Raw genomic sequence first — 16,770 nt, forward strand, 5'->3', positions numbered from 1 at the left:
TTCTTCCTTGGACTTCAAATCAAATAAGGTAAGAATGGCATCTTCATAAGTCAGTCTAAGTACGCCAAAGAAATGTTAAAGAAGTTTGATATGGAAGAATGTAAGCCCATATCAACCCCAATGGGTACTGACACAGTCCTTTGTGCTGACGAGAAAGGTAAGTCTGTAGACAGCAGGTTATACCGAGGTATGATTGGCTCTCTACTTTATCTTACTGCCAGTAGACCTGATATTCAGTACTCAGTATGCTATTGCGCAAGATATCAAGCTGACCCCAGGGAATCTCACTTAATAGCTGTAAAAAGAATTTTCAGATATTTGCAGAGCTCAGTTAATGCAGGTCTATGGTATCCAAATACAAGTGACTTCACACTGATTGGATATACTGATGCTGACTATGGACGAGACAAGCTAGAAAGAAAAACCACTTCAGGAGGATGTCAATTCCTGGGAAGCTGTCTAGTGTCGTGGTTTAGTAAGAAGCAGTCATCAGTAGCCTTGTCTACAACTGAAGCTGAGTACGTTGCTGCTGGAAGATGTGTGGCTCAAGTCCTATGGATTAAGCAACAACTTGAGGATTATGGTGTCAAAACAGAAACAATAGAAGTCAAATGTGACAACAAGAGTGCCATTGACTTATCTAAGAATCCAATCCAACACAGCAGGATGAAGCATGTCAGCATAAGACACCACTTCATCAGGGATCATGTACTCAAGGGTGAGATCAAGCTGACCTACATATCAACAAATGAACAGCTTGCGGATATCTTTACAAAGCCTTTGGCTCGTGAGCAATTCAACATACTAAGGGAAGCTATCGGTATGTCTAATCCTCTTCAATAAATTCTATGTGCTAAATTGAATGTAGAGTGATTGCCATGCTGAGTGATTTGTGAAAATTTAGTAACTATTGCATGCTGAGTTAAGAATAACATGAATTCACCCTAAGCTGAGTAGACATACATGCTGAGTGATTCTCCCTAAGCTGAGTTACTAAAATCCACAACTTTCCTACGTAAAACTGACTACTCAGAAATCACAAACGTTTGACATTCTCTATACTGAGTAAATCTCATTTAAAACATTAAATGTTGGCATGTGCATTAATGGACACCTAGGATAACGTAAGCAATAATGATAAATCCCATGCATCGAACGTGTCATAAATGACAGAATCCCCGTCGGTTGATAATCTCAAGGGTAAAACGACTAGTTCAACGTTTAGGATTCATTAGCACCACTATAAAGTGGAAGTTTTCCCACTTATCACTCTTTACACACGAAAACCCTTGGCATTCGAATCTCTCCCTCTGAATCTCAAAATTCTTTCAAAAGTTCATAACGATGGCGAAAACCCAAAATCCTTCTAGTAGTGGTAACAATGAAAATGAAAACCCTAAGTCTCCGCCTCAACTCAGTCAGCACGACTTAACTCCAAACAGAAACCCCCAAACCGACCTAGCAACCTCTTCAACAAAGAAGAAGAAGGCTAAGCAGCCAAATGAGAAATTCTTCATCAAAGTATACCCGAGTGTGAAGAATCATGAGGTTCTCCGATGTAGGTGGTTCTCCCCAAGCTTCATAACACATGAGCAACCATTTTGTGAATGGATTGCGAAAAACTAATGGGCTGGACTCTTTTCGCTTCCGGGAAAAACCTATCCTAGGTTAGTACGTGAATTCTACTCGAACCTCTGTGTTGATGGAAGCAATGCTGACCACCTAGTCACTCACGTTAAGGGTAAGAAGCTCACCATTACCCCTGCCTATCTCGCAACCTTGCTCAACCTTCCAAACACCGGAAAGGAATTTAGAACCACAAAAGAAAAGCTGGATCACGTAGCTACATTCTGTAAGCCAGCGGGACACAAAGGGGAAATACCCAGCACGTGCATGGGACATATTAAGCCCAAACTATACCTAAAATATCATATATAAATACGTTAACTTTACATTAAAATCGTGCTAATTATATTCATTTAGAATACTTTTACGTCTTTATTTACTTCTTTGATGCAAGGTACTTAATTATTTGGTTAAATCCAAATAGGAGCGAAAACGGAGCTAAAACGGAGCTAAAATGGAGGAAAAACCTAAAAAACGTACCAAGAATGCATATCAGTCAGAAGAACGCTCGAGGAGGACGAAAAGCAGTCGAGAGACAGGGAAACATCTCTCTATCGCGACTGAGATTTTGAGAATCTCAGTCGCGACTTGCGGAGGCCAGCTCGGGAGAAAAACGAAGTTTTTCACTCGTCCCTATACCCCCTGTCGTGACTGAGATTTTCAAAATCTCAGTCGCGACAGCGAACCCTTCTGCACACAAAACACATGTTTAAATCGGAAAAACGCGTCTGTTCGTTCGGATAAAAGCAACCCTTCACCAGCAGACACGACCCGTCATTTACAACCCTTCAACAACTATAAATAAGTGATCCATTTCAGAAATCAAGGTTGGAAAAAGTTAGAGAAATTAGAGAAGAAAGTTATTATGTTGAGTTTCTGATTCAGAAAAGAATCAGAAAGTTTAGATTTCATTTCTATGTAAACAATCGTGCTGTACACGAATTGTTATTAGATTAGTTATAAACAGTATTAGTTTAGTTTTCATTCTGGTAGTGGACGAGATCAGTCTCTATTCCGAAGATCCAGCGAGAAGAATTGACGGCTGAAGCGCATGAGGTTTGACGAACCTACGGAGTTTGAGAGAAAGATTGACGACCCGGATCTCAAAGTTTTCGTTACAATGCTATCCAAGTTTCTACTTCTCTATTAACTTGTGAAAATTCACATTTCATTAATGATATACTTATTTATTCAATACATTCTTACTGTTGTTATTTTGATATTGTTCTGACAAAATGATTTTCAAAATGATAAATTGGTGTTTTTATTAAAACGTTCTATTCCATCTTATTCACATAAGAACTTTGTTGAACACTTGACAGCTTTAGTTTTTATGGATGACATGATCGCTGATCGCGGCTTATCAGACATAAAATACTAGTTTGATTAAGGTAGGAATCACCTCAACATCAGGGGGATTTATATGGTTCGAAGCCATTTAATTGAATAAATCGTTATATTGTTACATGTCCGTAATCTTACAAAGTTAAAGTTGTTTTCTTTGCTTTATGAAAATAAGTTCTATTTTATTCCAATTGCGGAAATATATGTCTTGTAATCAAAACCACAAAGACGGAACTGTTCTCTAAACTCAATATAATCCTTCTATCTAATCCTAATTTACCAAAACCAATTCAATCAATTAAATGATATTCTTTTGTTAAACCTAAACACGTTACTAAACCGAATAAAATAAAGTTTTAGTTAAAAAGCGTTCCCTGAGGGTTCGATATCTTTTATTACTACAAGCGTATACCGTGCACTTGCGGAAATCGCTCAACAAGTTTTTGGCGCCGTTGCCGGGGAACGCCAAAATTTTTGACAAAATTTTAAATTTTTCGTGTTTTATTTCGAATCTAGGTTTAAACATACTTATTTTAACTTTTATAATTTAATAGTTTTCATTTACTAATTTATTTATTTTTCAAATTCTGTTTTGTAGGTAGTTTCGGTTCGTGCAAGATTTCAGGTTCATGCGCAGTTCTCGAAGTTCAGGCATTGTACCAGACCCTATAGACCCAGAAATTGAGAAAACCATTAGGAAGAACAAGAAAAATAAGAAAAACAAAAATAAGACCCTAGTAAAAACATATACCGAGCCAGAAAAAATGGCAGACCCACCAACACTTATGGAATACGCTAGGCCAGGTGTGGCCGGTGTAACCAATAGTATCGTTAGACCCAGAATCACCGCAAACCAATTTGAAATTAAGCCAGCTTTGCTTAATATGTTGCAAAATAATGTAACATTTTACGGGTTACCTAACGAAAATCCTAACACCCACTTAACAAATTTCCTTGAAATTTGTGACACTTTTAAAATTCCAGATGTGACTGCAGAAGCAATCAAACTTCGCCTCTTTCCTTTCACCTTGAAGGATAGAGCCAAAGAATGGTTAACTTCTATGCCAGCCGCAACTTTTGCCACTTGGGAACAATTAGCCTAAGCGTTTTTATCTAAATATTTTCCTTTAGCAAAAACCGCAAGAGTCATAAAAGAGTTAACATCTTTTTCTCAAAATGACAATGAGACTCTTTATGAAACTTGGGAACGTTTTAAAGAACTTCAACGTTTATGCCCACACCACCAATTACCCGCTGAACTTTTAATGCAAACATTTTACAATGGACTAAATCCTACAACTAGGGGTTCATTAGATGCTATGTCGGGAGGGCTATTTATGAAGAAAACATCAGCCCAAGCGAGAGAACTTTTGGAGGAAATGGCAATCAACAGCAGTATGTGGCCCGCGGAACGTGGACATATGCCGGTGGCAAAACCATCATCCTCAACCACACCATCAGTTAAAGGTATAGTTGAACTTGATCCAGTCGCGATGCTACAAGCCCAATTTTCTGCTTTATCGCACAAAATTGACAAGTTTATGGCACCACGCGATACCAATGGTAATCCAGTCCAAACGGATATGGACTACGAAAATATGAGTGAGATCGAACAGGTAAATTTTGTCCAAGGGCAAAACCAAACTAATAATCCTTATTCTAATACCTATAATGCTGGATGGAGTAATCATCCTAACTTTAACTGGAAAGATAACAGTAACAATAATGCCAGTACTAATCAAAATCGTACCACTAATTATCAAAATCAGTCAAGAGATACGATTAGCACTTTATCTTCTAAAATCGATAAGTTTATAAATGCTATTAGTGGAAAAATAAGTAATCACGACGATGGTTTTAAACGGATCGAAAATAAATTCGATCAGCTTATTAAAAACCACTCATCTAGCATCCATAATTTGGAGATTCAAATTGGTCAACTTGCTAAATCAATTCCATCCCGAAAAGAGGGAAGTCTTCCCCCATACGGAAGAAAATCCGAAAGAGCAGGTGAAGGCTATTACTCTTCGTTCAGGAAAAAATTATCAAGGGCCTGAAATGCCCAAAGATGTAACATTACCAGGAACTGATTTACCAAAGTCCAAAGAAGATATCTTAAACACAAATAGTTCACCATCTGACGCAGGTACCAAAACTTTTGTACCCAAACCACCTTTTCCCCACAAAGTCCGAAATAAGGACTATGATAAACAACTTCTAACATTTTTGGATAAACTTAAAAATTTGCACATCAATTTGACATTTATGGATGCAATCACACAAATTCCTAACTACGGTAAGTTTTTAAAAGATTTGATTTCAAAGAAAATCAGTTGGGAAGGAATTTCATCCATTTCGTTAACTGAAGACTGTAGTTCAATAGTATCAAGTAATTTGCCCACTAAACTCAAGGATCCCGGATGTTTTACTATTCCGTGTAAGTTGGGAGATATTGAATTCCCAAGTTGTCTTTGTGATTTAGGAGCAAGTATAAACTTAATACCATTGTCTATTTTTAACAAGTTAGGTTTAGAAGAAGATATCAAACGTACCAATATGGTTTTGCAATTAGCGGATCAAACCACTAAAAGGCCATATGGTATAATTGAAGATGTTTTAGTCAAAGTCGATAAATTTATTTTTCCTACCGATTTTGTTATATTAGACTTTGCATATGATGTAAATTGCCCTTTAATTTTCGGTAGACCGTTTATGAACACGGGACGCGCTCTAGTAGATGTGTCGGAAGGGAAGGTAGTTTTAAGGATAGGAGAAGATAAGGTCGAGTTTAACATAAACAAAGCGATGAAATACCCTATGGAGGAATTCGCTTGTATGAAACTTGATTTAGTCGAGGAATGTGTCAATGATGTAATTCAAAGTGAAGAAATGATTGAACCTATAATAGATGAGGAATTAGATGATAAGGACCCAGAGCCTTTGATTAGAGAAGATGGACCAGTTCCGCCTTCAATTGTAACACCCCCTAAATTAGAACTTAAAGAGTTACCCAATCACTTGAGGTACGCTTTCTTAGGCGAAGGTGATTCTCTAACAAATTAACAAACGATCAAGAAGAAAAATTGAAAGAAGTTGTTAGAAATAGGATAGGAAGTATGGGTTGGCAAATTTCAGACTTAAAAGGAATTAATCCTAGTATAGTAATGCATAGAATTCACTTAGAAGAGGATAAGCCACCTAAAGCGGATAGGCAAAGACACTTAAATCCGAACATGAAAGAAGTAGTCAAAAATGAGATTACTAAACTTTTAGACAATGGAATCATTTATCCGATCTCGGATAGTGAATGGGTTAGTCCAATCCATTGTGTACCTAAAAAGGGAGGCATAACTGTTGTAAGAAATGATGAAGGTGAAATGATACCTACACGAACCACCACCGGTTGGAGGGTTTGTATAGACTATAAGAACCTAAATAAAACTACTAGGAAAGATCATTTTCCTCTACCTTTCATTGATCAAATGATCGAAAGGATAGCCGGGCATGCATTTTACTGTTTCCTAGACGGTTACTCCGGATTCTTTCAAATTTACATTTACCCGGATGACCAAGATAAAACAACCTTCACATGTCCTTACGGAACATTTGCATACAGGAGAATGCCTTTTGGTCTATGTAATGCACCAGCGACATTTCAACGATGTATGACATCAATTTTTAATGACTTCATTGAAGACATAATGGAAGTTTTCATGGATGATTTTTCAGTTTATGGAGATTCTTTCGATGCATGTTTACAGAACTTAGATAAAGTATTGTCTAGATGTGAGGAAATGAATTTAGTATTAAATTGGGAAAAATGTCATTTCATGGTAGACGAAGGAATTGTTTTAGGTCATAAGATTTCTGAAAAAGGTTTAGAAGTGGACAGAGCAAAGACTTCAGTTATAGAAAAATTACCCCCACCAACCACTGTTAAGGGAGTAAGATCATTTTTAGGTCATGCAGGTTTTTACAGAAGGTTTATAAAGAACTTTTCTGTAATCTCCAAACCACTTACTAATTTTCTTATGAAGGATTCAACTTTTGATTTTAATAAAGATTGTTTACAAGCTTTCAATACCTTGAAAACGGCTTTAGTCAGTACACCTATAATATCGAAACCCGATTGGAATCTACCTTTCGAAATTATGTGTGATGCAAGTGACTTAGCTGTAGGATGTGTATTAGGTCAAAGGAAGGATAAAAAACTTCATGTTATATATTATGCGAGTCACACTTTGTCCGGTGCACAGCTAAATTACACCACAGCTGAAAAAGAAATGTTAGCAGTAGTTTTTGCATGTGATAAATTTCGATCTTATTTGTTAGGATCTAAAGTCATCATTTATACTGATCATGCAGCTTTAAGATATTTATTTGCTAAGAAAGATGTGAAACCACGTCTTATTAGATGGGTTTTACTATTGCAAGAGTTTGACATTGAGATTAAAGACAAAAAGGGAGTTGAAAACCTGGTCGCCGATCATCTATCAAGACTTGAGGATGAAAACGGTCCCATCGGTGAAACATCAGGTATTCGAGATGATTTCCCCGATGAACATCTCATGCAGGTACAAAGTGTCATAGCTCCATGGTATGCGGATATAGCCAATTACTTAGCCGCACATGTTGTGCCAGATGGATTGACTTCTCAGCAAAAGAAGAAATTCTTTTCAGAAGCTAAGAAATATTTTTGGGAAGATCCATTCTTGTTCAAAACATACGGCGATGGAATATTTAGGAGATGTGTTAGTGAGTTTGAATATGACTCTATAATGTTAGAATGTCATGCTAGCGCTTACGGAGGTCATAATAGCGTAAGCAAAACAGCAGCTAGAATACTTGAATGCGGATTCTTTTGGCCTACTCTGTTTAAAGATGTCCGTTCATTTATTATCCGCTGTGATAAGTGTCAAAGAACAGGGAATATAGGAAGGAAAGATGAGATGCCTCTTACGAACATATTGGAAGTTGAAATCTTCGACGTATGGGGAATTGATTTCATGGGTCCTTTTCCTCCTTCTTTTGGCAAAAATTACATATTAGTAGCCGTAGATTATGTTTCAAAGTGGGTTGAAGCAATTGCAACCCCGACAAATGATTCTAAAGTAGTTGTTAAGTTTTTAAATTCAATATTCTGTCGATTTGGAGTTCCTAGGGTTATGGTAAGCGACGGTGGTACTCATTTCGTAAATAGAGCTTTTGAGTCACTTATGAGAAAATACGGAGTACACCATCGTATCTCTACACCGTACCATCCTCAAACGAATGGTCAAGCAGAAATTTCAAATAGAGAACTCAAATGGATACTTGAGAAAACAGTTTCGTCTTCTAGAAGAGACTGGGCACATAAACTTAACGATGCATTATGGGCATACCGTACTGCATTTAAAACGCCTATCGGGATGACACCTTATAGATTAGTCTATGGTAAAGCTTGTCATTTGCCGGTTGAATTAGAACATAAAGCATATTGGGCTATAAAAACCCTTAATTATGATTTGCAAAGCGCAGGGAAAAAGCGTTTGTTTGACTTAAACGAGTTGGATGAATTACGCTATTTGTCCTACGAAAATGCAAGAATTTATAAGGAGAAAATTAAAAAGTGGCATGATGCCAAAATCAAAATTAAAAACTTTAATGTTGGGGATAAAGTCTTACTTTTTAATTCGAGATTAAAATTATTTCCAGGTAAGCTAAAATCTAGATGGGCTGGACCATTTTTGGTTGTTAATACATTTGATTACGGAACATTGGAGCTAGAAAAGTCTAATGGCGAACGATTTAAGGTCAATGGTAATCGTTGCAAGATTTACTTCGACGGAGCTCCAATTCAAACAATTGAATCCGTGGATAAATATTATGAAAATTAATTTCTTTAGTTTTCATGTTTTTAATTTATAGTTTTTTTTTATTTTATATTCATCATTATTATTCTTTTTCTTTTTAATTTATTTTTATTTTTAATTTTATTTACTTTAATTTTTATTTATTTTTATATATTTATTTTTGTGTACAAATGAGTTTTGTTAACATTAAAAGTTTTAATTTAGTCATGTTTTGAAAATGATTTCATTAAGTATTAAGTATTATTGAGAAATTAAATATACAGAAATCTCAGTTGAGATTTTTCATATTTCAGGATTTGGAAATCTCAGTTGAGATTCCGAAAATCTCAGTTGAGATTTTCTGTCTTTTCCAATTTGAAATAACTGTAAGGGATTACAGTCTTCCTTCTTTAAAATTTCTGTCAGTTGAATCAAAGAGGTATCACTTTGCCACATTTTTCTTTCTAACAGACACAACCTTTCACTTATAGGATTTATATATTCCTGTAGGATCAGACTTCTTCCATTTTATTTCATCTTTCTGAATTTCTTTCTCAAATTCTCAAATCCTACAGACTTCATTTTCTTTTCTCTCACAGACATGACTAAGTCTTTGAAAAATGTTCAAAAACGCACTTCTTCTCAAAAAGGGAAAGTTGATATCTCCGATCGATATGGTGCATGGTTTCCCATTTATAACCATGACGAGGGGAAACGCTTTATGCAATTCATATATGCTCAGTTCTTTGGCATGATGTATCTGGACGAGTTTCTGAACGAGGAACTCGGGATAAGCGAAGACATTGATCGCTATCTGACTAATTTGGGTTGGACCAAATTTGTTTCTATGAAATTTCCTATAATTGGAAATTGGGTTCTGGAATTTTTCTCCACCGTTAGGTTCGTCAACAAGAGACGTGTTCGTCTCAGTTTTCGTTGTGAGGGGGAGGTCTTCACTTTTGGATATCCAGAACTTCACAATTGGTTTGGATTTCCACCCCGAGACACAACTCAACACCATCCTGGAAGGGATATGACTTCTAGAGACATATGGAGGATGCTAACAGGATTTTGGCGATTCAATCCAAGTCTTGCCTACAACAAATCCATTAATTCTAATTCCATGCTGTATCTGCATAAATTCCTCTATCATAGCCTTTTTGGTCGAGTCAGTAGCAATGTTGTGAAAGATACTGATCTCTATGTGTTGGGCGACATTTTCCAAGGCAACTCAGTGAACTCATCGAAGATTCTAATGGAGGGGTTAGTTGCTGCTTCACGTTCGAAGAAACGGAAGATTGGGTTCGCCAACATCATTTGTGGAATCATATTGGGAGCCAAGGGAACCATTTCTGTTCCTTGGACTAATACAGAACCATTCCCTATTTTAGACTACGAGTTCTTGGAGAATGAGGGACTTGTCAAACGAGTTTTCCGTTCTGGTCCAACATTCCTTTCTGCACCAGAGAGGCAAGTCTTCATTCAAACGAAGATTAACAGGGCCAATGCACGTCGTCTGTCATCTACTTAGGGATATATATTTTATGCGTTTCTGTCTTTTGTTTTTAATATATATATGAGTGTTTGATTGTAATTTATGTTTTTATAATGTTTCTATGTAAATATATATTATGGTATTGTTTATAATAGTGACTAAAAGTGCATTAATTCCTTAGTTTATGTCTTTCATTTAAGGAACAACCTTTGGTTTTCCTTCAATTTAATTTTTCAGTTTTGTTTATCTCAGTTTCAGGGATTAATATTCACATTAATGTCACTTACTTCACGGAGGAATTGGTTTTGAAGTGTTAAAATCATCAAAATCAGTCCCAATTTTACCCAGATTTTTCAAAATCTCAGTTGAAATTTCGAATTCTCAGTTGAGACAGCAGAGGAAAAATTTTTCAGCAAAATTTCGCCCCTCTCCCTACTTGCTATCGCGACTGAGATTTTGAAAATCTCAGTCGCGACTTGCGGCTTACAGGGACGGGATTGGGCGAAATTTCACTCTCTTTTCCTATTCCTACTCTATTTACTACTCTATTTACCTATCCTAATCAATACCTATACTTACACCTATTTAAATCACCTATTTTTATACCAATCAATCATCTTTTCACTTCCCAATACCAAGATTCACTCATCTTCCCCATAAATATTTACCCTATTCATCTTCTTCTTCCTCACTTCACCACCATTATCTTTTATTCTAACTTTCATCCTTTCATATTTTCTTCTTTCCATACCCAAATTTCACTAAAAAAATGCCTAGACAAAAGACCGTTGCTAACAAAGCTAAGGCCACCGAGATCACTAGATTACGGGTTCAATATGGAGCACCGTTTGATATTGCGTCGGAAGCCGAAGGACGCAAATTTTGCCGATTTTCTAATGTCCAAATAGATTTCATCGACATGCTTTTTCTTGACACCGAAACGGTAAACACACTTTCTTTTACCGAGCGTATTGATGAATTTCTTACCGTTCTTGGTTGGAAACGATTTGCTAGTATGCGTTTTCCTAGTCTTAAATCGCATATTATTGAGTTTTTGGTTACTCTAACCTATGACAAGAAGAAAGGAGTTATCTCTTTTCGTAGTGATGGAGTTCATTATGATGTTGGGTATGCGGCCATGAACCGTTGGTTTGGTTTTCCTACTCGGAATTTTTATTCCAAGCCCAAGCCTTTTGATTCCCACTCGGTTTGGAATACTTTAACCGGTTTAGATGTTTTTAGTCCAAAGAATACATCTAGTAAGCTAATTAAGGATGATTGTATATTCTTCTTTCACAAGTTTTTATCATTCTCCTTATTTGGTCGGGTTGAAAGTTCAAAAGTGCAAGTTCGTGATTTGGTTGTGTTTGATGTTATTTTTAAGGGTTTGACAATTGATAGTATTGAGATGATATTTACTAATTTAGTTCGAGCTTCCAAGTCCCGCAATAAGCAAGTGCCTATGGGTAATTTAATTACCGGCATTGTTTTGGGCGCTCGAGGTGAATTAGCGGATTATCAAAATATGCCTCATGTTGGTTTACCTTCATTGGATCTCACGACACTTCAAAGAGCCAATATATTGAAGAAATTAGGACCCCCCGCCTTTATCTCTTATGCGGATCGCACAAGACGTGTTTTTGCTACCATGAGTAGTGAAGCCTCGGGTTCTCAAGGTTTAGGTGCCCAAGATGATGAAGCGGATGATGAAGAGGATTTTGATGAAGAAGAGGAGGAGGAGGAGGAGCATGTTGATGTTAATGCCACCGAACAAGCGAATGTGGAACCAAATGAAGAAGAACAAGTTGGATGGCAACGTGTTTTGACACAAATGAACGAGCATAACCGTCACATGAATTTGCGATTAGATGAAGTCGTTGCCAACAATGCCGAAATGAGTTCAAGGATCACTACGTTGAGTGGTGAGCACAAATCTACTCGTCGCCGGTTGCTATCTTTCTTCCGACGCCAAGGAGTTGAGACTACGCCTTCTCCACCACCTTCACCTTGATAGGTTTTATCCTTTCTATCTTTAACTCATTTCCGTTATTCTTATTATTATGTCTTGTTAAATTTGGTACAATATTTTTAATTATGTTTGGTACAATTTTCTTTATTATTATTTTTGAATGTTATCGTCCTATTATTTTCAATTCTAATTCGTATGGGTTATTTCGTACTATTTTTCGTGTTTTATCGCTTTTTGCACCAATGAGGACATGGTCCAAATTAAGTGTGGGAGGAGATATCTCATATATCATTTTATTTTTAAAGTACGAATAAATGCAACGAATGCGAATGAATGCTATTTATTTAAAGTATAAATGCATATTGTTACTCAAGTTTAAGTAAAATATAATATGCAACATTTTCAAACAACAAACGCAACATTTTGCTTATGAAGTGCAACACTTTTAAAAAATAATGACAATTTTTCATACACATATATTTTTGTTAAGTATATATATTTCATATGTTTCAAAACACTTTAATTTTAAAAATTATGTTAAACATATTTTAAGATTATCATTATTGATAGAAATAAAATTTCTATACGGGCTATATTTTTACAAATATTTTTACAAATCTCCGATACGATTTTATAAAAAAAAAACGTCTCGAGTAAATGTATATAAGTAAAATTTCTTTAGTTTCAAATCTCTACTTTATATCATGAATTCATGATAAATATAAATCTTATTTTCAATTTTCAATTAGGTTTATAGGCATAAATCAAACTAACAACTTTAGCTTTTTAGCTCGATATTTTTTTCGTCTTACATTAAAATCCAATTGAAGTTTTTAAGGAAACTTTAGGCATAATACATGTTGAATTTCAAGTCAATATAGGATGAATGTGCTATTTTTCTTTTCCCAATTTATAATTTTATTTTTATTTTCATGTTAATTAAATCAAGTAGTCGTATTCTTAACTTTTGGCCACGATTGAGACCAACCTTATCACAATCGAGGTATGAAAGGGAAGAACATTAAGTACCGTTTACTTTTGGCCACGATTACGACCACCCTTATCACGGTCGAGGTATGAAAGGAACGTTAAAAAAATTAAAGCAAAAATTAAACGTGTTTAAAGTTTTAAGTAACGATTGCGTCCACCCATGGCATGGTCGGTACCTCTTAAACGAACACGAAAGCAAATAAAATGCGTATAAAGTTACGATCGAGACCACCCTTATCACGGGCGTAACTAAGCAAATATATTAAACTTAAGTCCTTAATAAATCCATATTTGTAATAGTTTAGGTTTGGGAAAGGAAATTTTGTGCTTAGAAATGCCTTGAGACGAAAGATTCAGAAACATGCGTGCTTACACCGTCCCGAATACTTCAATATAAAAATTGAAATACAAGACGAGTAATATATCTCTTTTACACTAGCTAGTTTGATACTTTGCGTATAAATTTACCATGAAAAGTTTATCTTTCGGTTTAACTAATTTAAAGAGGAATTTATGGATATATGTTCCATTTATAAAGAGATTGATTAAAGAATAAATTCAGTGAAATTTTACTCGGGACTAGCAAAAACTTAAATGTGGGAGTTTGTTAAGCCCAAAATATACCTAAAATATCATATATAAATACGTTAAATTTACATTAAAATCGTGCTAATTATATTCATTTAGAATACTTTTACGTCTTTATTTACTTATTTGATGCAAGGTACTTAATTATTTGGTTAAATCCAAATAGGAGCGAAAACGGAGCTAAAACGGAGCTAAAATGGAGGAAAAACCTAAAAAACGTACCAAGAATGCATATCAGTCAGAAGAACGCTCGAGGAGGACGAAAAGCAGTCGAGAGACAGGGAAACATCTCTCTGTCGTGACTGAGATTTTGAGAATCTCAGTCGCGACTTGCGGAGGCCAGCTCGGGAGAAAAATGAAGTTTTTCACTCGTCCCTATACCCCCTGTCGCGACTGAGATTTTCAGAATCTCAGTCGCGACAGCGAACCCTTCTGCACACAAAACACATGTTTAAATCGGAAAAACGCGTCTGTTCGTTCGGATAAAAGCAACCCTTCACCAGCAGACACGACCCGTCATTTACAACCCTTCAACAACTATAAATAAGTGATCCATTTCAGAAATCAAGGTTGGAAAAAGTTAGAGAAATTAGAGAAGAAAGTTATTATGTTGAGTTTCTGATTCAGAAAAGAATCAGAAAGTTTAGATTTCATTTTTATGTAAACAATCGTGCTGTACACGAATTGTTATTAGATTAGTTATAAACAGTATTAGTTTAGTTTTCATTCTGGTAGTGGACGAGATCAGTCTCTATTCCGAAGATCCAGCGAGAAGAATTGACGGCTGAAGCGCATGAGGTTTGACGAACCTACGGAGTTTGAGAGAAAGATTGACGACCCGGATCTCAAAGTTTTCGTTACAATGCTATCCAAGTTTCTACTTCTCTGTTAACTTATGAAAATTCACATTTCATTAATGATATACTTATTTATTCAATACATTCTTACTGTTGTTATTTTGATATTGTTCTGACAAAATGATTTTCAAAATGATAAATTGGTGTTTTTATTAAAACATTCTATTCCATCTTATTCACATAAGAACTTTGTTGAACACTTGACAGATTTAGTTTTTATGGATGACATGATCGCTGATCGTGGCTTATCAGACATAAAATACTAGTTTGATTAAGGTAGGAATCACCTCAACATCAGGGGGATTTCTATGGTTCGAAGCCATTTAATTGAATAAATCGTTATATTGTTACATGTCCGTAATCTTACAAAGTTAAAGTTGTTTTCTTTGCTTTATGAAAATAAGTTCTATTTTATTCCAATTGCGGAAATATCTGTCTTGTAATCAAAACCACAAAGACGGAACTGTTCTCTAAACTCAATATAATCCTTCTATCTAATCCTAATTTACCAAAACCAATTCAATCAATTAAACGATATTCTTTTGTTAAACCTAAACACGTTACTAAACCGAATAAAATAAAGTTTTAGTTAAAAAGTGTTCCCTGAGGGTTCGATATCTTTTATTACTACAAGCGTATACCGTGCACTTGCGGAAATCGCTCAACAGGACAAAACCAAAAGATGGCGCACTATATACTGACCAACTTCATCTTCCCGAAATTCAACTCAGCATCATCCGCTTCAAACTTCGAGCAGTGCTTCATCTGGCACATGCTGACCTACACCCCTCTCAACATGCCGGTATTTCTGGTAGGAGCACTCCAATGGAGTACTATCAAGCTCAGGCTGGGTTCTCTTATTTCACGAATCCTTGAAGACTACCAAGTCAACGTAACAACAGAAATAGAAATAGTGGGAACTGAAATTACTGCTGCGTTACTGTTTGGGTTAGTATACAACCAACCTATCAAACGCAAGAAGGGAGAAGGGGTCGTTGAGGTAACTCAAGGGGAAGCTGAGGAAGAAGTTGAGGAGGAAGATCTGGAGGAAGGGGATGCTGAGCTACCTCAGGATGAGGATATCGTTGTAGTCGAAGCTGCTATCCAAACCAAGCAAGAAAAGAAACGCAAGGCAATCCAAACCAACACAAAGGATGTCGATGCTGTCCCCAAGAAATTTCGGGTTGTTACCGAATTGAGAAGTTCCGTAGCTATGGTAGAGTGATGGTCTAAGACGTTACTACGCGTTACTACTGCTTTGGTTAGGGTCTAATCTAAGGGGAAGAAAATTGATGCTGACCAAGGTAAGTCAGCAGAGAAAAGAAAAAGGGAAGATGAGCCTGAGGAGCTAGAAAGTGAGGGAACTCCTCTGAAAAAGAAGAAGAAAACAGTTGAGCTGAGTCCAGTTGAAGCTGTTCCTCTTGGGTTTGCTGTCCCTGATGATGCTCACTTCATCACAAGTCAAAAGATTAACCTTGAGCAAACTCCGGCTGATCAAGAAGAAGAAGAAGAGGAACAAAGTGACAATGAAGGTTAGCATGATCATAATGAGGGTGATCAAGAAACTTATGCTGAACAAACAGAGCATGCTGACGAAGTTGAAAGTCCAGCTAAACAGAATATGACAGGTGATGCTGAGCTCGAAGAGCAAGAAATAGTCAGGGAAGGGCTCAATGCTGATCTTGGAATCAAATCATCACTCGATTCCATTCCTGCTGACTCACCTCCTCAAAAGGCAAGAAAGTTAAGAAGGCTCAAGAAGAAGGCCGACAAAACTCCCACTATTGATCTCTTGGATGACTCTCCTCCAATGAATGAAATCACGGACCTTACCACCACTCACTTTAAATTCTTCTCATCCTATGCTGAGCCCTCTATACAGGAAAATCAAGCCTCTGTTACTCATACCGAGCAACATGCCAAGACTCCAGAAAATCCAAACCAAGCCGAGCAAGAACTCGAGGTCCTAGTTGATCCAGAAAACAAGCAAGCTAAGGAAAACCCTTTTCAACCTGAAGTGCCTCCTCCTGCACCAACTAACGTTCATGTTGAGCAGGTAACCATTTCTGC

At 36.4% G+C, this 16,770-nt stretch overlaps 1 non-coding gene across 1 annotated transcript; it reads right to left on the minus strand.

Annotated features, from left to right (window-relative positions):
* Positions 1-4,112: 4,112 nt before the first annotated feature.
* Positions 4,113-4,219, minus strand: LOC136225195 (small nucleolar RNA R71). Its single transcript, XR_010686925.1, has one exon. It is a non-coding gene; the product is annotated as a small nucleolar RNA R71 (small nucleolar RNA).
* Positions 4,220-16,770: the final 12,551 nt, after the last annotated feature.

This window comes from Euphorbia lathyris, chromosome 3, assembly GCF_963576675.1.
Source record: "Euphorbia lathyris chromosome 3, ddEupLath1.1, whole genome shotgun sequence".
Taxonomy (NCBI): Eukaryota; Viridiplantae; Streptophyta; class Magnoliopsida; order Malpighiales; family Euphorbiaceae; genus Euphorbia; species Euphorbia lathyris.